The following is an 18317-nucleotide window of genomic DNA, read 5'->3' on the forward strand; positions in this document are numbered from 1 at the left end:
TTGTCCAAAAGGGATCTATTCCATTCAATTGCAAATGATCTAGATAAGACAGAGAACTGCAGCACGGGGACATAGCCGAGTTGGTCAGGTTGAGTGGTGATGAGTTTGCTATTTGGATGAATAAAGAAAGTCAAAAGTGTGAAAGATAAAAAACAAAAGGAGGAAGTGTGAAAAGTGAATGGGCCAAATTGAGGTGCATATGAAGACGTATGCTTTCTTCCAATTCATTAAATCGGGCTAATATGAATCAGGTGAATTGAGTTCTGCTTTTGGAAACTGGGTTAAGAAGGGGTGCACCGTTCCTGGAGGTACTGCAATACCAGGTCAATGCGTGGAGTGGACAGAGCAAGCTCTTTTTCCATCTCCCTGTTCTAAAAATCCATTTAATATATGGTCCCCAGATAGGGGACGTATCAGATATTAAACTGATAAGAACAGATACTACACTTGATCTTAGCCAAAAGGCCGAGAAGCGATAACCAGAATTGGTTTGGGCCTCGAGTGGCACCCTGGCCTATGCCGGACACATCTTAGGGAGAGAGAGCGAGAGGGAGACAAACCCACGCCTACACAAGACATTTTGTCACCCAAGCCAACCCTTGAAAAGGCTGCTTTGCAGAGCCAAAACAAGAAGAATGGTGCGTTTTGCAGCCGCCGCCCACTGCAATGAATCTGAATAACTCCTCCTTTAGGGCGCAAGCAACTCCCCTCCCCCTTGCAGTCTTTCCAATTCACGATACAAAAAGACGGACAGGACAGGTTGCCTGACTTTCCGTCACTGCCACCCTTTGCCATCCTTACCCGTAGAAAGCCCTTTCATCATCCCCAAACCCTAATCTTTTCCCTTTCCTTCCCAGCCCCCAAACCCTGCCCTCTGTACCTTTCTCACCACCCGCTTCCCTTCTCCTGTCATCCCCCTACCACACGGGAAAAAAAGAGATTGCCCCCTCCTTCCACTAGCCCACCCTCCCACCCAAAGAACAACTTCTTCTGCGCAGCTTGTTTTCTAGGCAGCAGCGCTATTGTGATGTCATCGGGGGGCATTGTGACAAGCCGCCAGTGTTCCGTCTCTTCATGTTGTGCACAGTTCAAACGGAAAATACATCAACAGGCAGACTACAGAAAAGCTTACTATCAAAGGTTAGAGGGGGGCTTTCTCAGAGGGCTTTTTACAGTTTTTCTATTCCCAATTAGCCGTTTAAGTGTACTTATTGAAAGTAGTAATTCTTTCATAGGCCGCCCTTTCTTAGTATTTGACGTTCCTTATATTGCGGTATGAGGCTTCGCAGTAGGTTGCAAACATTCATCACCCATGACTGTCCCCAATTGAGCTCAGAAGCTCAATGTCTATCATGACCTCTCTTTTAGAATGTCCAAGAGCAAGCAAACTATTCCTCCAGGAGAGGGCGCCAACAGACTACTAAAGAGATCATCATTACTCAAAGAAAACCCCAAAAACCAATGCATGATAGGAATAAACAGGTAACTTTCTTTGGAGTGGAAGCGGAGAGATCGCACCAGATGCCAATTCTAGATGTTATCACACCTGTGGTCACTGCAGCAGCAGGTGAATCCACTTTGTCCAAAAGGGATCTATTCCATTCAATTGCAAATGATCTAGATAAGACAGAGAACTGCAGCACGGGGACATAGCCGAGTTGGTCAGGTTGAGTGGTGATGAGTTTGCTATTTGGATGAATAAAGAAAGTCAAAAGTGTGAAAGATAAAAAACAAAAGGAGGAAGTGTGAAAAGTGAATGGGCCAAATTGAGGTGCATATGAAGACGTATGCTTTCTTCCAATTCATTAAATCGGGCTAATATGAATCAGGTGAATTGAGTTCTGCTTTTGGAAACTGGGTTAAGAAGGGGTGCACCGTTCCTGGAGGTACTGCAATACCAGGTCAATGCGTGGAGTGGACAGAGCAAGCTCTTTTTCCATCTCCCTGTTCTAAAAATCCATTTAATATATGGTCCCCAGATAGGGGACGTATCAGATATTAAACTGATAAGAACAGATACTACACTTGATCTTAGCCAAAAGGCCGAGAAGCGATAACCAGAATTGGTTTGGGCCTCGAGTGGCACCCTGGCCTATGCCGGACACATCTTAGGGAGAGAGAGCGAGAGGGAGACAAACCCACGCCTACACAAGACATTTTGTCACCCAAGCCAACCCTTGAAAAGGCTGCTTTGCAGAGCCAAAACAAGAAGAATGGTGCGTTTTGCAGCCGCCGCCCACTGCAATGAATCTGAATAACTCCTCCTTTAGGGCGCAAGCAACTCCCCTCCCCCTTGCAGTCTTTCCAATTCACGATACAAAAAGACGGACAGGACAGGTTGCCTGACTTTCCGTCACTGCCACCCTTTGCCATCCTTACCCGTAGAAAGCCCTTTCATCATCCCCAAACCCTAATCTTTTCCCTTTCCTTCCCAGCCCCCAAACCCTGCCCTCTGTACCTTTCTCACCACCCGCTTCCCTTCTCCTGTCATCCCCCTACCACCCGGGAAAAAAAGAGATTGCCCCCTCCTTCCACTAGCCCACCCTCCCACCCAAAGAACAACTTCTTCTGCGCAGCTTGTTTTCTAGGCAGCAGCGCTATTGTGATGTCATCGGGGGGCATTGTGACAAGCCGCCAGTGTTCCGTCTCTTCATGTTGTGCACAGTTCAAACGGAAAATACATCAACAGGCAGACTACAGAAAAGCTTACTATCAAAGGTTGGAGGGGGGCTTTCTCAGAGGGCTTTTTACAGTTTTTCTATTCCCAATTAGCCGTTTAAGTGTACTTATTGAAAGTAGTAATTCTTTCATAGGCCGCCCTTTCTTAGTATTTGACGTTCCTTATATTGCGGTATGAGGCTTCGCAGTAGGTTGCAAACATTCATCACCCATGACTGTCCCCAATTGAGCTCAGAAGCTCAATGTCTATCATGACCTCTCTTTTAGAATGTCCAAGAGCAAGCAAACTATTCCTCCAGGAGAGGGCGCCAACAGACTACTAAAGAGATCATCATTACTCAAAGAAAACCCCAAAAACCAATGCATGATAGGAATAAACAGGTAACTTTCTTTGGAGTGGAAGCGGAGAGATCGCACCAGATGCCAATTCTAGATGTTATCACACCTGTGGTCACTGCAGCAGCAGGTGAATCCACTTTGTCCAAAAGGGATCTATTCCATTCAATTGCAAATGATCTAGATAAGACAGAGAACTGCAGCACGGGGACATAGCCGAGTTGGTCAGGTTGAGTGGTGATGAGTTTGCTATTTGGATGAATAAAGAAAGTCAAAAGTGTGAAAGATAAAAAACAAAAGGAGGAAGTGTGAAAAGTGAATGGGCCAAATTGAGGTGCATATGAAGACGTATGCTTTCTTCCAATTCATTAAATCGGGCTAATATGAATCAGGTGAATTGAGTTCTGCTTTTGGAAACTGGGTTAAGAAGGGGTGCACCGTTCCTGGAGGTACTGCAATACCAGGTCAATGCGTGGAGTGGACAGAGCAAGCTCTTTTTCCATCTCCCTGTTCTAAAAATCCATTTAATATATGGTCCCCAGATAGGGGACGTATCAGATATTAAACTGATAAGAACAGATACTACACTTGATCTTAGCCAAAAGGCCGAGAAGCGATAACCAGAATTGGTTTGGGCCTCGAGTGGCACCCTGGCCTATGCCGGACACATCTTAGGGAGAGAGAGCGAGAGGGAGACAAACCCACGCCTACACAAGACATTTTGTCACCCAAGCCAACCCTTGAAAAGGCTGCTTTGCAGAGCCAAAACAAGAAGAATGGTGCGTTTTGCAGCCGCCGCCCACTGCAATGAATCTGAATAACTCCTCCTTTAGGGCGCAAGCAACTCCCCTCCCCCTTGCAGTCTTTCCAATTCACGATACAAAAAGACGGACAGGACAGGTTGCCTGACTTTCCGTCACTGCCACCCTTTGCCATCCTTACCCGTAGAAAGCCCTTTCATCATCCCCAAACCCTAATCTTTTCCCTTTCCTTCCCAGCCCCCAAACCCTGCCCTCTGTACCTTTCTCACCACCCGCTTCCCTTCTCCTGTCATCCCCCTACCACCCGGGAAAAAAAGAGATTGCCCCCTCCTTCCACTAGCCCACCCTCCCACCCAAAGAACAACTTCTTCTGCGCAGCTTGTTTTCTAGGCAGCAGCGCTATTGTGATGTCATCGGGGGGCATTGTGACAAGCCGCCAGTGTTCCGTCTCTTCATGTTGTGCACAGTTCAAACGGAAAATACATCAACAGGCAGACTACAGAAAAGCTTACTATCAAAGGTTAGAGGGGGGCTTTCTCAGAGGGCTTTTTACAGTTTTTCTATTCCCAATTAGCCGTTTAAGTGTACTTATTGAAAGTAGTAATTCTTTCATAGGCCGCCCTTTCTTAGTATTTGACGTTCCTTATATTGCGGTATGAGGCTTCGCAGTAGGTTGCAAACATTCATCACCCATGACTGTCCCCAATTGAGCTCAGAAGCTCAATGTCTATCATGACCTCTCTTTTAGAATGTCCAAGAGCAAGTAAACTATTCCTCCAGGAGAGGGCGCCAACAGACTACTAAAGAGATCATCATTACTCAAAGAAAACCCCAAAAACCAATGCATGATAGGAATAAACAGGTAACTTTCTTTGGAGTGGAAGCGGAGAGATCGCACCAGATGCCAATTCTAGATGTTATCACACCTGTGGTCACTGCAGCAGCAGGTGAATCCACTTTGTCCAAAAGGGATCTATTCCATTCAATTGCAAATGATCTAGATAAGACAGAGAACTGCAGCACGGGGACATAGCCGAGTTGGTCAGGTTGAGTGGTGATGAGTTTGCTATTTGGATGAATAAAGAAAGTCAAAAGTGTGAAAGATAAAAAACAAAAGGAGGAAGTGTGAAAAGTGAATGGGCCAAATTGAGGTGCATATGAAGACGTATGCTTTCTTCCAATTCATTAAATCGGGCTAATATGAATCAGGTGAATTGAGTTCTGCTTTTGGAAACTGGGTTAAGAAGGGGTGCACCGTTCCTGGAGGTACTGCAATACCAGGTCAATGCGTGGAGTGGACAGAGCAAGCTCTTTTTCCATCTCCCTGTTCTAAAAATCCATTTAATATATGGTCCCCAGATAGGGGACGTATCAGATATTAAACTGATAAGAACAGATACTACACTTGATCTTAGCCAAAAGGCCGAGAAGCGATAACCAGAATTGGTTTGGGCCTCGAGTGGCACCCTGGCCTATGCCGGACACATCTTAGGGAGAGAGAGCGAGAGGGAGACAAACCCACGCCTACACAAGACATTTTGTCACCCAAGCCAACCCTTGAAAAGGCTGCTTTGCAGAGCCAAAACAAGAAGAATGGTGCGTTTTGCAGCCGCCGCCCACTGCAATGAATCTGAATAACTCCTCCTTTAGGGCGCAAGCAACTCCCCTCCCCCTTGCAGTCTTTCCAATTCACGATACAAAAAGACGGACAGGACAGGTTGCCTGACTTTCCGTCACTGCCACCCTTTGCCATCCTTACCCGTAGAAAGCCCTTTCATCATCCCCAAACCCTAATCTTTTCCCTTTCCTTCCCAGCCCCCAAACCCTGCCCTCTGTACCTTTCTCACCACCCGCTTCCCTTCTCCTGTCATCCCCCTACCACCCGGGAAAAAAAGAGATTGCCCCCTCCTTCCACTAGCCCACCCTCCCACCCAAAGAACAACTTCTTCTGCGCAGCTTGTTTTCTAGGCAGCAGCGCTATTGTGATGTCATCGGGGGGCATTGTGACAAGCCGCCAGTGTTCCGTCTCTTCATGTTGTGCACAGTTCAAACGGAAAATACATCAACAGGCAGACTACAGAAAAGCTTACTATCAAAGGTTAGAGGGGGGCTTTCTCAGAGGGCTTTTTACAGTTTTTCTATTCCCAATTAGCCGTTTAAGTGTACTTATTGAAAGTAGTAATTCTTTCATAGGCCGCCCTTTCTTAGTATTTGACGTTCCTTATATTGCGGTATGAGGCTTCGCAGTAGGTTGCAAACATTCATCACCCATGACTGTCCCCAATTGAGCTCAGAAGCTCAATGTCTATCATGACCTCTCTTTTAGAATGTCCAAGAGCAAGCAAACTATTCCTCCAGGAGAGGGCGCCAACAGACTACTAAAGAGATCATCATTACTCAAAGAAAACCCCAAAAACCAATGCATGATAGGAATAAACAGGTAACTTTCTTTGGAGTGGAAGCGGAGAGATCGCACCAGATGCCAATTCTAGATGTTATCACACCTGTGGTCACTGCAGCAGCAGGTGAATCCACTTTGTCCAAAAGGGATCTATTCCATTCAATTGCAAATGATCTAGATAAGACAGAGAACTGCAGCACGGGGACATAGCCGAGTTGGTCAGGTTGAGTGGTGATGAGTTTGCTATTTGGATGAATAAAGAAAGTCAAAAGTGTGAAAGATAAAAAACAAAAGGAGGAAGTGTGAAAAGTGAATGGGCCAAATTGAGGTGCATATGAAGACGTATGCTTTCTTCCAATTCATTAAATCGGGCTAATATGAATCAGGTGAATTGAGTTCTGCTTTTGGAAACTGGGTTAAGAAGGGGTGCACCGTTCCTGGAGGTACTGCAATACCAGGTCAATGCGTGGAGTGGACAGAGCAAGCTCTTTTTCCATCTCCCTGTTCTAAAAATCCATTTAATATATGGTCCCCAGATAGGGGACGTATCAGATATTAAACTGATAAGAACAGATACTACACTTGATCTTAGCCAAAAGGCCGAGAAGCGATAACCAGAATTGGTTTGGGCCTCGAGTGGCACCCTGGCCTATGCCGGACACATCTTAGGGAGAGAGAGCGAGAGGGAGACAAACCCACGCCTACACAAGACATTTTGTCACCCAAGCCAACCCTTGAAAAGGCTGCTTTGCAGAGCCAAAACAAGAAGAATGGTGCGTTTTGCAGCCGCCGCCCACTGCAATGAATCTGAATAACTCCTCCTTTAGGGCGCAAGCAACTCCCCTCCCCCTTGCAGTCTTTCCAATTCACGATACAAAAAGACGGACAGGACAGGTTGCCTGACTTTCCGTCACTGCCACCCTTTGCCATCCTTAACCGTAGAAAGCCCTTTCATCATCCCCAAACCCTAATCTTTTCCCTTTCCTTCCCAGCCCCCAAACCCTGCCCTCTGTACCTTTCTCACCACCCGCTTCCCTTCTCCTGTCATCCCCCTACCACCCGGGAAAAAAAGAGATTGCCCCCTCCTTCCACTAGCCCACCCTCCCACCCAAAGAACAACTTCTTCTGCGCAGCTTGTTTTCTAGGCAGCAGCGCTATTGTGATGTCATCGGGGGGCATTGTGACAAGCCGCCAGTGTTCCGTCTCTTCATGTTGTGCACAGTTCAAACGGAAAATACATCAACAGGCAGACTACAGAAAAGCTTACTATCAAAGGTTAGAGGGGGGCTTTCTCAGAGGGCTTTTTACAGTTTTTCTATTCCCAATTAGCCGTTTAAGTGTACTTATTGAAAGTAGTAATTCTTTCATAGGCCGCCCTTTCTTAGTATTTGACGTTCCTTATATTGCGGTATGAGGCTTCGCAGTAGGTTGCAAACATTCATCACCCATGACTGTCCCCAATTGAGCTCAGAAGCTCAATGTCTATCATGACCTCTCTTTTAGAATGTCCAAGAGCAAGCAAACTATTCCTCCAGGAGAGGGCGCCAACAGACTACTAAAGAGATCATCATTACTCAAAGAAAACCCCAAAAACCAATGCATGATAGGAATAAACAGGTAACTTTCTTTGGAGTGGAAGCGGAGAGATCGCACCAGATGCCAATTCTAGATGTTATCACACCTGTGGTCACTGCAGCAGCAGGTGAATCCACTTTGTCCAAAAGGGATCTATTCCATTCAATTGCAAATGATCTAGATAAGACAGAGAACTGCAGCACGGGGACATAGCCGAGTTGGTCAGGTTGAGTGGTGATGAGTTTGCTATTTGGATGAATAAAGAAAGTCAAAAGTGTGAAAGATAAAAAACAAAAGGAGGAAGTGTGAAAAGTGAATGGGCCAAATTGAGGTGCATATGAAGACGTATGCTTTCTTCCAATTCATTAAATCGGGCTAATATGAATCAGGTGAATTGAGTTCTGCTTTTGGAAACTGGGTTAAGAAGGGGTGCACCGTTCCTGGAGGTACTGCAATACCAGGTCAATGCGTGGAGTGGACAGAGCAAGCTCTTTTTCCATCTCCCTGTTCTAAAAATCCATTTAATATATGGTCCCCAGATAGGGGACGTATCAGATATTAAACTGATAAGAACAGATACTACACTTGATCTTAGCCAAAAGGCCGAGAAGCGATAACCAGAATTGGTTTGGGCCTCGAGTGGCACCCTGGCCTATGCCGGACACATCTTAGGGAGAGAGAGCGAGAGGGAGACAAACCCACGCCTACACAAGACATTTTGTCACCCAAGCCAACCCTTGAAAAGGCTGCTTTGCAGAGCCAAAACAAGAAGAATGGTGCGTTTTGCAGCCGCCGCCCACTGCAATGAATCTGAATAACTCCTCCTTTAGGGCGCAAGCAACTCCCCTCCCCCTTGCAGTCTTTCCAATTCACGATACAAAAAGACGGACAGGACAGGTTGCCTGACTTTCCGTCACTGCCACCCTTTGCCATCCTTACCCGTAGAAAGCCCTTTCATCATCCCCAAACCCTAATCTTTTCCCTTTCCTTCCCAGCCCCCAAACCCTGCCCTCTGTACCTTTCTCACCACCCGCTTCCCTTCTCCTGTCATCCCCCTACCACCCGGGAAAAAAAGAGATTGCCCCCTCCTTCCACTAGCCCACCCTCCCACCCAAAGAACAACTTCTTCTGCGCAGCTTGTTTTCTAGGCAGCAGCGCTATTGTGATGTCATCGGGGGGCATTGTGACAAGCCGCCAGTGTTCCGTCTCTTCATGTTGTGCACAGTTCAAACGGAAAATACATCAACAGGCAGACTACAGAAAAGCTTACTATCAAAGGTTAGAGGGGGGCTTTCTCAGAGGGCTTTTTACAGTTTTTCTATTCCCAATTAGCCGTTTAAGTGTACTTATTGAAAGTAGTAATTCTTTCATAGGCCGCCCTTTCTTAGTATTTGACGTTCCTTATATTGCGGTATGAGGCTTCGCAGTAGGTTGCAAACATTCATCACCCATGACTGTCCCCAATTGAGCTCAGAAGCTCAATGTCTATCATGACCTCTCTTTTAGAATGTCCAAGAGCAAGCAAACTATTCCTCCAGGAGAGGGCGCCAACAGACTACTAAAGAGATCATCATTACTCAAAGAAAACCCCAAAAACCAATGCATGATAGGAATAAACAGGTAACTTTCTTTGGAGTGGAAGCGGAGAGATCGCACCAGATGCCAATTCTAGATGTTATCACACCTGTGGTCACTGCAGCAGCAGGTGAATCCACTTTGTCCAAAAGGGATCTATTCCATTCAATTGCAAATGATCTAGATAAGACAGAGAACTGCAGCACGGGGACATAGCCGAGTTGGTCAGGTTGAGTGGTGATGAGTTTGCTATTTGGATGAATAAAGAAAGTCAAAAGTGTGAAAGATAAAAAACAAAAGGAGGAAGTGTGAAAAGTGAATGGGCCAAATTGAGGTGCATATGAAGACGTATGCTTTCTTCCAATTCATTAAATCGGGCTAATATGAATCAGGTGAATTGAGTTCTGCTTTTGGAAACTGGGTTAAGAAGGGGTGCACCGTTCCTGGAGGTACTGCAATACCAGGTCAATGCGTGGAGTGGACAGAGCAAGCTCTTTTTCCATCTCCCTGTTCTAAAAATCCATTTAATATATGGTCCCCAGATAGGGGACGTATCAGATATTAAACTGATAAGAACAGATACTACACTTGATCTTAGCCAAAAGGCCGAGAAGCGATAACCAGAATTGGTTTGGGCCTCGAGTGGCACCCTGGCCTATGCCGGACACATCTTAGGGAGAGAGAGCGAGAGGGAGACAAACCCACGCCTACACAAGACATTTTGTCACCCAAGCCAACCCTTGAAAAGGCTGCTTTGCAGAGCCAAAACAAGAAGAATGGTGCGTTTTGCAGCCGCCGCCCACTGCAATGAATCTGAATAACTCCTCCTTTAGGGCGCAAGCAACTCCCCTCCCCCTTGCAGTCTTTCCAATTCACGATACAAAAAGACGGACAGGACAGGTTGCCTGACTTTCCGTCACTGCCACCCTTTGCCATCCTTACCCGTAGAAAGCCCTTTCATCATCCCCAAACCCTAATCTTTTCCCTTTCCTTCCCAGCCCCCAAACCCTGCCCTCTGTACCTTTCTCACCACCCGCTTCCCTTCTCCTGTCATCCCCCTACCACCCGGGAAAAAAAGAGATTGCCCCCTCCTTCCACTAGCCCACCCTCCCACCCAAAGAACAACTTCTTCTGCGCAGCTTGTTTTCTAGGCAGCAGCGCTATTGTGATGTCATCGGGGGGCATTGTGACAAGCCGCCAGTGTTCCGTCTCTTCATGTTGTGCACAGTTCAAACGGAAAATACATCAACAGGCAGACTACAGAAAAGCTTACTATCAAAGGTTAGAGGGGGGCTTTCTCAGAGGGCTTTTTACAGTTTTTCTATTCCCAATTAGCCGTTTAAGTGTACTTATTGAAAGTAGTAATTCTTTCATAGGCCGCCCTTTCTTAGTATTTGACGTTCCTTATATTGCGGTATGAGGCTTCGCAGTAGGTTGCAAACATTCATCACCCATGACTGTCCCCAATTGAGCTCAGAAGCTCAATGTCTATCATGACCTCTCTTTTAGAATGTCCAAGAGCAAGCAAACTATTCCTCCAGGAGAGGGCGCCAACAGACTACTAAAGAGATCATCATTACTCAAAGAAAACCCCAAAAACCAATGCATGATAGGAATAAACAGGTAACTTTCTTTGGAGTGGAAGCGGAGAGATCGCACCAGATGCCAATTCTAGATGTTATCACACCTGTGGTCACTGCAGCAGCAGGTGAATCCACTTTGTCCAAAAGGGATCTATTCCATTCAATTGCAAATGATCTAGATAAGACAGAGAACTGCAGCACGGGGACATAGCCGAGTTGGTCAGGTTGAGTGGTGATGAGTTTGCTATTTGGATGAATAAAGAAAGTCAAAAGTGTGAAAGATAAAAAACAAAAGGAGGAAGTGTGAAAAGTGAATGGGCCAAATTGAGGTGCATATGAAGACGTATGCTTTCTTCCAATTCATTAAATCGGGCTAATATGAATCAGGTGAATTGAGTTCTGCTTTTGGAAACTGGGTTAAGAAGGGGTGCACCGTTCCTGGAGGTACTGCAATACCAGGTCAATGCGTGGAGTGGACAGAGCAAGCTCTTTTTCCATCTCCCTGTTCTAAAAATCCATTTAATATATGGTCCCCAGATAGGGGACGTATCAGATATTAAACTGATAAGAACAGATACTACACTTGATCTTAGCCAAAAGGCCGAGAAGCGATAACCAGAATTGGTTTGGGCCTCGAGTGGCACCCTGGCCTATGCCGGACACATCTTAGGGAGAGAGAGCGAGAGGGAGACAAACCCACGCCTACACAAGACATTTTGTCACCCAAGCCAACCCTTGAAAAGGCTGCTTTGCAGAGCCAAAACAAGAAGAATGGTGCGTTTTGCAGCCGCCGCCCACTGCAATGAATCTGAATAACTCCTCCTTTAGGGCGCAAGCAACTCCCCTCCCCCTTGCAGTCTTTCCAATTCACGATACAAAAAGACGGACAGGACAGGTTGCCTGACTTTCCGTCACTGCCACCCTTTGCCATCCTTACCCGTAGAAAGCCCTTTCATCATCCCCAAACCCTAATCTTTTCCCTTTCCTTCCCAGCCCCCAAACCCTGCCCTCTGTACCTTTCTCACCACCCGCTTCCCTTCTCCTGTCATCCCCCTACCACCCGGGAAAAAAAGAGATTGCCCCCTCCTTCCACTAGCCCACCCTCCCACCCAAAGAACAACTTCTTCTGCGCAGCTTGTTTTCTAGGCAGCAGCGCTATTGTGATGTCATCGGGGGGCATTGTGACAAGCCGCCAGTGTTCCGTCTCTTCATGTTGTGCACAGTTCAAACGGAAAATACATCAACAGGCAGACTACAGAAAAGCTTACTATCAAAGGTTAGAGGGGGGCTTTCTCAGAGGGCTTTTTACAGTTTTTCTATTCCCAATTAGCCGTTTAAGTGTACTTATTGAAAGTAGTAATTCTTTCATAGGCCGCCCTTTCTTAGTATTTGACGTTCCTTATATTGCGGTATGAGGCTTCGCAGTAGGTTGCAAACATTCATCACCCATGACTGTCCCCAATTGAGCTCAGAAGCTCAATGTCTATCATGACCTCTCTTTTAGAATGTCCAAGAGCAAGCAAACTATTCCTCCAGGAGAGGGCGCCAACAGACTACTAAAGAGATCATCATTACTCAAAGAAAACCCCAAAAACCAATGCATGATAGGAATAAACAGGTAACTTTCTTTGGAGTGGAAGCGGAGAGATCGCACCAGATGCCAATTCTAGATGTTATCACACCTGTGGTCACTGCAGCAGCAGGTGAATCCACTTTGTCCAAAAGGGATCTATTCCATTCAATTGCAAATGATCTAGATAAGACAGAGAACTGCAGCACGGGGACATAGCCGAGTTGGTCAGGTTGAGTGGTGATGAGTTTGCTATTTGGATGAATAAAGAAAGTCAAAAGTGTGAAAGATAAAAAACAAAAGGAGGAAGTGTGAAAAGTGAATGGGCCAAATTGAGGTGCATATGAAGACGTATGCTTTCTTCCAATTCATTAAATCGGGCTAATATGAATCAGGTGAATTGAGTTCTGCTTTTGGAAACTGGGTTAAGAAGGGGTGCACCGTTCCTGGAGGTACTGCAATACCAGGTCAATGCGTGGAGTGGACAGAGCAAGCTCTTTTTCCATCTCCCTGTTCTAAAAATCCATTTAATATATGGTCCCCAGATAGGGGACGTATCAGATATTAAACTGATAAGAACAGATACTACACTTGATCTTAGCCAAAAGGCCGAGAAGCGATAACCAGAATTGGTTTGGGCCTCGAGTGGCACCCTGGCCTATGCCGGACACATCTTAGGGAGAGAGAGCGAGAGGGAGACAAACCCACGCCTACACAAGACATTTTGTCACCCAAGCCAACCCTTGAAAAGGCTGCTTTGCAGAGCCAAAACAAGAAGAATGGTGCGTTTTGCAGCCGCCGCCCACTGCAATGAATCTGAATAACTCCTCCTTTAGGGCGCAAGCAACTCCCCTCCCCCTTGCAGTCTTTCCAATTCACGATACAAAAAGACGGACAGGACAGGTTGCCTGACTTTCCGTCACTGCCACCCTTTGCCATCCTTACCCGTAGAAAGCCCTTTCATCATCCCCAAACCCTAATCTTTTCCCTTTCCTTCCCAGCCCCCAAACCCTGCCCTCTGTACCTTTCTCACCACCCGCTTCCCTTCTCCTGTCATCCCCCTACCACCCGGGAAAAAAAGAGATTGCCCCCTCCTTCCACTAGCCCACCCTCCCACCCAAAGAACAACTTCTTCTGCGCAGCTTGTTTTCTAGGCAGCAGCGCTATTGTGATGTCATCGGGGGGCATTGTGACAAGCCGCCAGTGTTCCGTCTCTTCATGTTGTGCACAGTTCAAACGGAAAATACATCAACAGGCAGACTACAGAAAAGCTTACTATCAAAGGTTAGAGGGGGGCTTTCTCAGAGGGCTTTTTACAGTTTTTCTATTCCCAATTAGCCGTTTAAGTGTACTTATTGAAAGTAGTAATTCTTTCATAGGCCGCCCTTTCTTAGTATTTGACGTTCCTTATATTGCGGTATGAGGCTTCGCAGTAGGTTGCAAACATTCATCACCCATGACTGTCCCCAATTGAGCTCAGAAGCTCAATGTCTATCATGACCTCTCTTTTAGAATGTCCAAGAGCAAGCAAACTATTCCTCCAGGAGAGGGCGCCAACAAACTACTAAAGAGATCATCATTACTCAAAGAAAACCCCAAAAACCAATGCATGATAGGAATAAACAGGTAACTTTCTTTGGAGTGGAAGCGGAGAGATCGCACCAGATGCCAATTCTAGATGTTATCACACCTGTGGTCACTGCAGCAGCAGGTGAATCCACTTTGTCCAAAAGGGATCTATTCCATTCAATTGCAAATGATCTAGATAAGACAGAGAACTGCAGCACGGGGACATAGCCGAGTTGGTCAGGTTGAGTGGTGATGAGTTTGCTATTTGGATGAATAAAGAAAGTCAAAAGTGTGAAAGATAAAAAACAAAAGGAGGAAGTGTGAAAAGTGAATGGGCCAAATTGAGGTGCATATGAAGACGTATGCTTTCTTCCAATTCATTAAATCGGGCTAATATGAATCAGGTGAATTGAGTTCTGCTTTTGGAAACTGGGTTAAGAAGGGGTGCACCGTTCCTGGAGGTACTGCAATACCAGGTCAATGCGTGGAGTGGACAGAGCAAGCTCTTTTTCCATCTCCCTGTTCTAAAAATCCATTTAATATATGGTCCCCAGATAGGGGACGTATCAGATATTAAACTGATAAGAACAGATACTACACTTGATCTTAGCCAAAAGGCCGAGAAGCGATAACCAGAATTGGTTTGGGCCTCGAGTGGCACCCTGGCCTATGCCGGACACATCTTAGGGAGAGAGAGCGAGAGGGAGACAAACCCACGCCTACACAAGACATTTTGTCACCCAAGCCAACCCTTGAAAAGGCTGCTTTGCAGAGCCAAAACAAGAAGAATGGTGCGTTTTGCAGCCGCCGCCCACTGCAATGAATCTGAATAACTCCTCCTTTAGGGCGCAAGCAACTCCCCTCCCCCTTGCAGTCTTTCCAATTCACGATACAAAAAGACGGACAGGACAGGTTGCCTGACTTTCCGTCACTGCCACCCTTTGCCATCCTTACCCGTAGAAAGCCCTTTCATCATCCCCAAACCCTAATCTTTTCCCTTTCCTTCCCAGCCCCCAAACCCTGCCCTCTGTACCTTTCTCACCACCCGCTTCCCTTCTCCTGTCATCCCCCTACCACCCGGGAAAAAAAGAGATTGCCCCCTCCTTCCACTAGCCCACCCTCCCACCCAAAGAACAACTTCTTCTGCGCAGCTTGTTTTCTAGGCAGCAGCGCTATTGTGATGTCATCGGGGGGCATTGTGACAAGCCGCCAGTGTTCCGTCTCTTCATGTTGTGCACAGTTCAAACGGAAAATACATCAACAGGCAGACTACAGAAAAGCTTACTATCAAAGGTTAGAGGGGGGCTTTCTCAGAGGGCTTTTTACAGTTTTTCTATTCCCAATTAGCCGTTTAAGTGTACTTATTGAAAGTAGTAATTCTTTCATAGGCCGCCCTTTCTTAGTATTTGACGTTCCTTATATTGCGGTATGAGGCTTCGCAGTAGGTTGCAAACATTCATCACCCATGACTGTCCCCAATTGAGCTCAGAAGCTCAATGTCTATCATGACCTCTCTTTTAGAATGTCCAAGAGCAAGCAAACTATTCCTCCAGGAGAGGGCGCCAACAGACTACTAAAGAGATCATCATTACTCAAAGAAAACCCCAAAAACCAATGCATGATAGGAATAAACAGGTAACTTTCTTTGGAGTGGAAGCGGAGAGATCGCACCAGATGCCAATTCTAGATGTTATCACACCTGTGGTCACTGCAGCAGCAGGTGAATCCACTTTGTCCAAAAGGGATCTATTCCATTCAATTGCAAATGATCTAGATAAGACAGAGAACTGCAGCACGGGGACATAGCCGAGTTGGTCAGGTTGAGTGGTGATGAGTTTGCTATTTGGATGAATAAAGAAAGTCAAAAGTGTGAAAGATAAAAAACAAAAGGAGGAAGTGTGAAAAGTGAATGGGCCAAATTGAGGTGCATATGAAGACGTATGCTTTCTTCCAATTCATTAAATCGGGCTAATATGAATCAGGTGAATTGAGTTCTGCTTTTGGAAACTGGGTTAAGAAGGGGTGCACCGTTCCTGGAGGTACTGCAATACCAGGTCAATGCGTGGAGTGGACAGAGCAAGCTCTTTTTCCATCTCCCTGTTCTAAAAATCCATTTAATATATGGTCCCCAGATAGGGGACGTATCAGATATTAAACTGATAAGAACAGATACTACACTTGATCTTAGCCAAAAGGCCGAGAAGCGATAACCAGAATTGGTTTGGGCCTCGAGTGGCACCCTGGCCTATGCCGGACACATCTTAGGGAGAGAGAGCGAGAGGGAGACAAACCCACGCCTACACAAGACATTTTGTCACCCAAGCCAACCCTTGAAAAGGCTGCTTTGCAGAGCCAAAACAAGAAGAATGGTGCGTTTTGCAGCCGCCGCCCACTGCAATGAATCTGAATAACTCCTCCTTTAGGGCGCAAGCAACTCCCCTCCCCCTTGCAGTCTTTCCAATTCACGATACAAAAAGACGGACAGGACAGGTTGCCTGACTTTCCGTCACTGCCACCCTTTGCCATCCTTACCCGTAGAAAGCCCTTTCATCATCCCCAAACCCTAATCTTTTCCCTTTCCTTCCCAGCCCCCAAACCCTGCCCTCTGTACCTTTCTCACCACCCGCTTCCCTTCTCCTGTCATCCCCCTACCACCCGGGAAAAAAAGAGATTGCCCCCTCCTTCCACTAGCCCACCCTCCCACCCAAAGAACAACTTCTTCTGCGCAGCTTGTTTTCTAGGCAGCAGCGCTATTGTGATGTCATCGGGGGGCATTGTGACAAGCCGCCAGTGTTCCGTCTCTTCATGTTGTGCACAGTTCAAACGGAAAATACATCAACAGGCAGACTACAGAAAAGCTTACTATCAAAGGTTAGAGGGGGGCTTTCTCAGAGGGCTTTTTACAGTTTTTCTATTCCCAATTAGCCGTTTAAGTGTACTTATTGAAAGTAGTAATTCTTTCATAGGCCGCCCTTTCTTAGTATTTGACGTTCCTTATATTGCGGTATGAGGCTTCGCAGTAGGTTGCAAACATTCATCACCCATGACTGTCCCCAATTGAGCTCAGAAGCTCAATGTCTATCATGACCTCTCTTTTAGAATGTCCAAGAGCAAGCAAACTATTCCTCCAGGAGAGGGCGCCAACAGACTACTAAAGAGATCATCATTACTCAAAGAAAACCCCAAAAACCAATGCATGATAGGAATAAACAGGTAACTTTCTTTGGAGTGGAAGCGGAGAGATCGCACCAGATGCCAATTCTAGATGTTATCACACCTGTGGTCACTGCAGCAGCAGGTGAATCCACTTTGTCCAAAAGGGATCTATTCCATTCAATTGCAAATGATCTAGATAAGACAGAGAACTGCAGCACGGGGACATAGCCGAGTTGGTCAGGTTGAGTGGTGATGAGTTTGCTATTTGGATGAATAAAGAAAGTCAAAAGTGTGAAAGATAAAAAACAAAAGGAGGAAGTGTGAAAAGTGAATGGGCCAAATTGAGGTGCATATGAAGACGTATGCTTTCTTCCAATTCATTAAATCGGGCTAATATGAATCAGGTGAATTGAGTTCTGCTTTTGGAAACTGGGTTAAGAAGGGGTGCACCGTTCCTGGAGGTACTGCAATACCAGGTCAATGCGTGGAGTGGACAGAGCAAGCTCTTTTTCCATCTCCCTGTTCTAAAAATCCATTTAATATATGGTCCCCAGATAGGGGACGTATCAGATATTAAACTGATAAGAACAGATACTACACTTGATCTTAGCCAAAAGGCCGAGAAGCGATAACCAGAATTGGTTTGGGCCTCGAGTGGCACCCTGGCCTATGCCGGACACATCTTAGGGAGAGAGAGCGAGAGGGAGACAAACCCACGCCTACACAAGACATTTTGTCACCCAAGCCAACCCTTGAAAAGGCTGCTTTGCAGAGCCAAAACAAGAAGAATGGTGCGTTTTGCAGCCGCCGCCCACTGCAATGAATCTGAATAACTCCTCCTTTAGGGCGCAAGCAACTCCCCTCCCCCTTGCAGTCTTTCCAATTCACGATACAAAAAGACGGACAGGACAGGTTGCCTGACTTTCCGTCACTGCCACCCTTTGCCATCCTTACCCGTAGAAAGCCCTTTCATCATCCCCAAACCCTAATCTTTTCCCTTTCCTTCCCAGCCCCCAAACCCTGCCCTCTGTACCTTTCTCACCACCCGCTTCCCTTCTCCTGTCATCCCCCTACCACCCGGGAAAAAAAGAGATTGCCCCCTCCTTCCACTA

At 46.4% G+C, this 18317-nt stretch overlaps 12 non-coding genes across 12 annotated transcripts; all 12 read right to left on the reverse strand.

Annotated features, from left to right (window-relative positions):
- Positions 1–286: 286 nt before the first annotated feature.
- Positions 287–477, reverse strand: LOC142268023 (U2 spliceosomal RNA). The gene has a single exon (XR_012733812.1). It is a non-coding gene; the product is annotated as a U2 spliceosomal RNA (small nuclear RNA).
- Positions 478–1864: 1387 nt separating this feature from the next.
- LOC142268024 (U2 spliceosomal RNA) lies at positions 1865–2055 on the reverse strand. The gene has a single exon (XR_012733813.1). It is a non-coding gene; the product is annotated as a U2 spliceosomal RNA (small nuclear RNA).
- A 1387-nt stretch (positions 2056–3442) lies between these two features.
- LOC142267947 (U2 spliceosomal RNA) lies at positions 3443–3633 on the reverse strand. The gene has a single exon (XR_012733750.1). It is a non-coding gene; the product is annotated as a U2 spliceosomal RNA (small nuclear RNA).
- Positions 3634–5020: 1387 nt separating this feature from the next.
- LOC142267948 (U2 spliceosomal RNA) lies at positions 5021–5211 on the reverse strand. The gene has a single exon (XR_012733751.1). It is a non-coding gene; the product is annotated as a U2 spliceosomal RNA (small nuclear RNA).
- Positions 5212–6598: 1387 nt separating this feature from the next.
- Positions 6599–6789, reverse strand: LOC142267949 (U2 spliceosomal RNA). The gene has a single exon (XR_012733752.1). It is a non-coding gene; the product is annotated as a U2 spliceosomal RNA (small nuclear RNA).
- Positions 6790–8176: 1387 nt separating this feature from the next.
- On the reverse strand, positions 8177–8367 carry LOC142267951 (U2 spliceosomal RNA). Its single transcript, XR_012733753.1, has one exon. It is a non-coding gene; the product is annotated as a U2 spliceosomal RNA (small nuclear RNA).
- A 1387-nt stretch (positions 8368–9754) lies between these two features.
- LOC142267952 (U2 spliceosomal RNA) lies at positions 9755–9945 on the reverse strand. Its single transcript, XR_012733754.1, has one exon. It is a non-coding gene; the product is annotated as a U2 spliceosomal RNA (small nuclear RNA).
- Positions 9946–11332: 1387 nt separating this feature from the next.
- Positions 11333–11523, reverse strand: LOC142267954 (U2 spliceosomal RNA). Its single transcript, XR_012733756.1, has one exon. It is a non-coding gene; the product is annotated as a U2 spliceosomal RNA (small nuclear RNA).
- Positions 11524–12910: 1387 nt separating this feature from the next.
- Positions 12911–13101, reverse strand: LOC142267955 (U2 spliceosomal RNA). The gene has a single exon (XR_012733757.1). It is a non-coding gene; the product is annotated as a U2 spliceosomal RNA (small nuclear RNA).
- A 1387-nt stretch (positions 13102–14488) lies between these two features.
- LOC142267956 (U2 spliceosomal RNA) lies at positions 14489–14679 on the reverse strand. The gene has a single exon (XR_012733758.1). It is a non-coding gene; the product is annotated as a U2 spliceosomal RNA (small nuclear RNA).
- A 1387-nt stretch (positions 14680–16066) lies between these two features.
- On the reverse strand, positions 16067–16257 carry LOC142267957 (U2 spliceosomal RNA). The gene has a single exon (XR_012733759.1). It is a non-coding gene; the product is annotated as a U2 spliceosomal RNA (small nuclear RNA).
- Positions 16258–17644: 1387 nt separating this feature from the next.
- On the reverse strand, positions 17645–17835 carry LOC142267958 (U2 spliceosomal RNA). Its single transcript, XR_012733760.1, has one exon. It is a non-coding gene; the product is annotated as a U2 spliceosomal RNA (small nuclear RNA).
- Between the last annotated feature and the right edge of the window lie 482 nt (positions 17836–18317).

The sequence above is a fragment of the Anomaloglossus baeobatrachus genome, unplaced genomic scaffold, assembly GCF_048569485.1.
Source record: "Anomaloglossus baeobatrachus isolate aAnoBae1 unplaced genomic scaffold, aAnoBae1.hap1 Scaffold_2978, whole genome shotgun sequence".
Lineage (NCBI taxonomy): Eukaryota > Metazoa > Chordata > Amphibia > Anura > Aromobatidae > Anomaloglossus > Anomaloglossus baeobatrachus.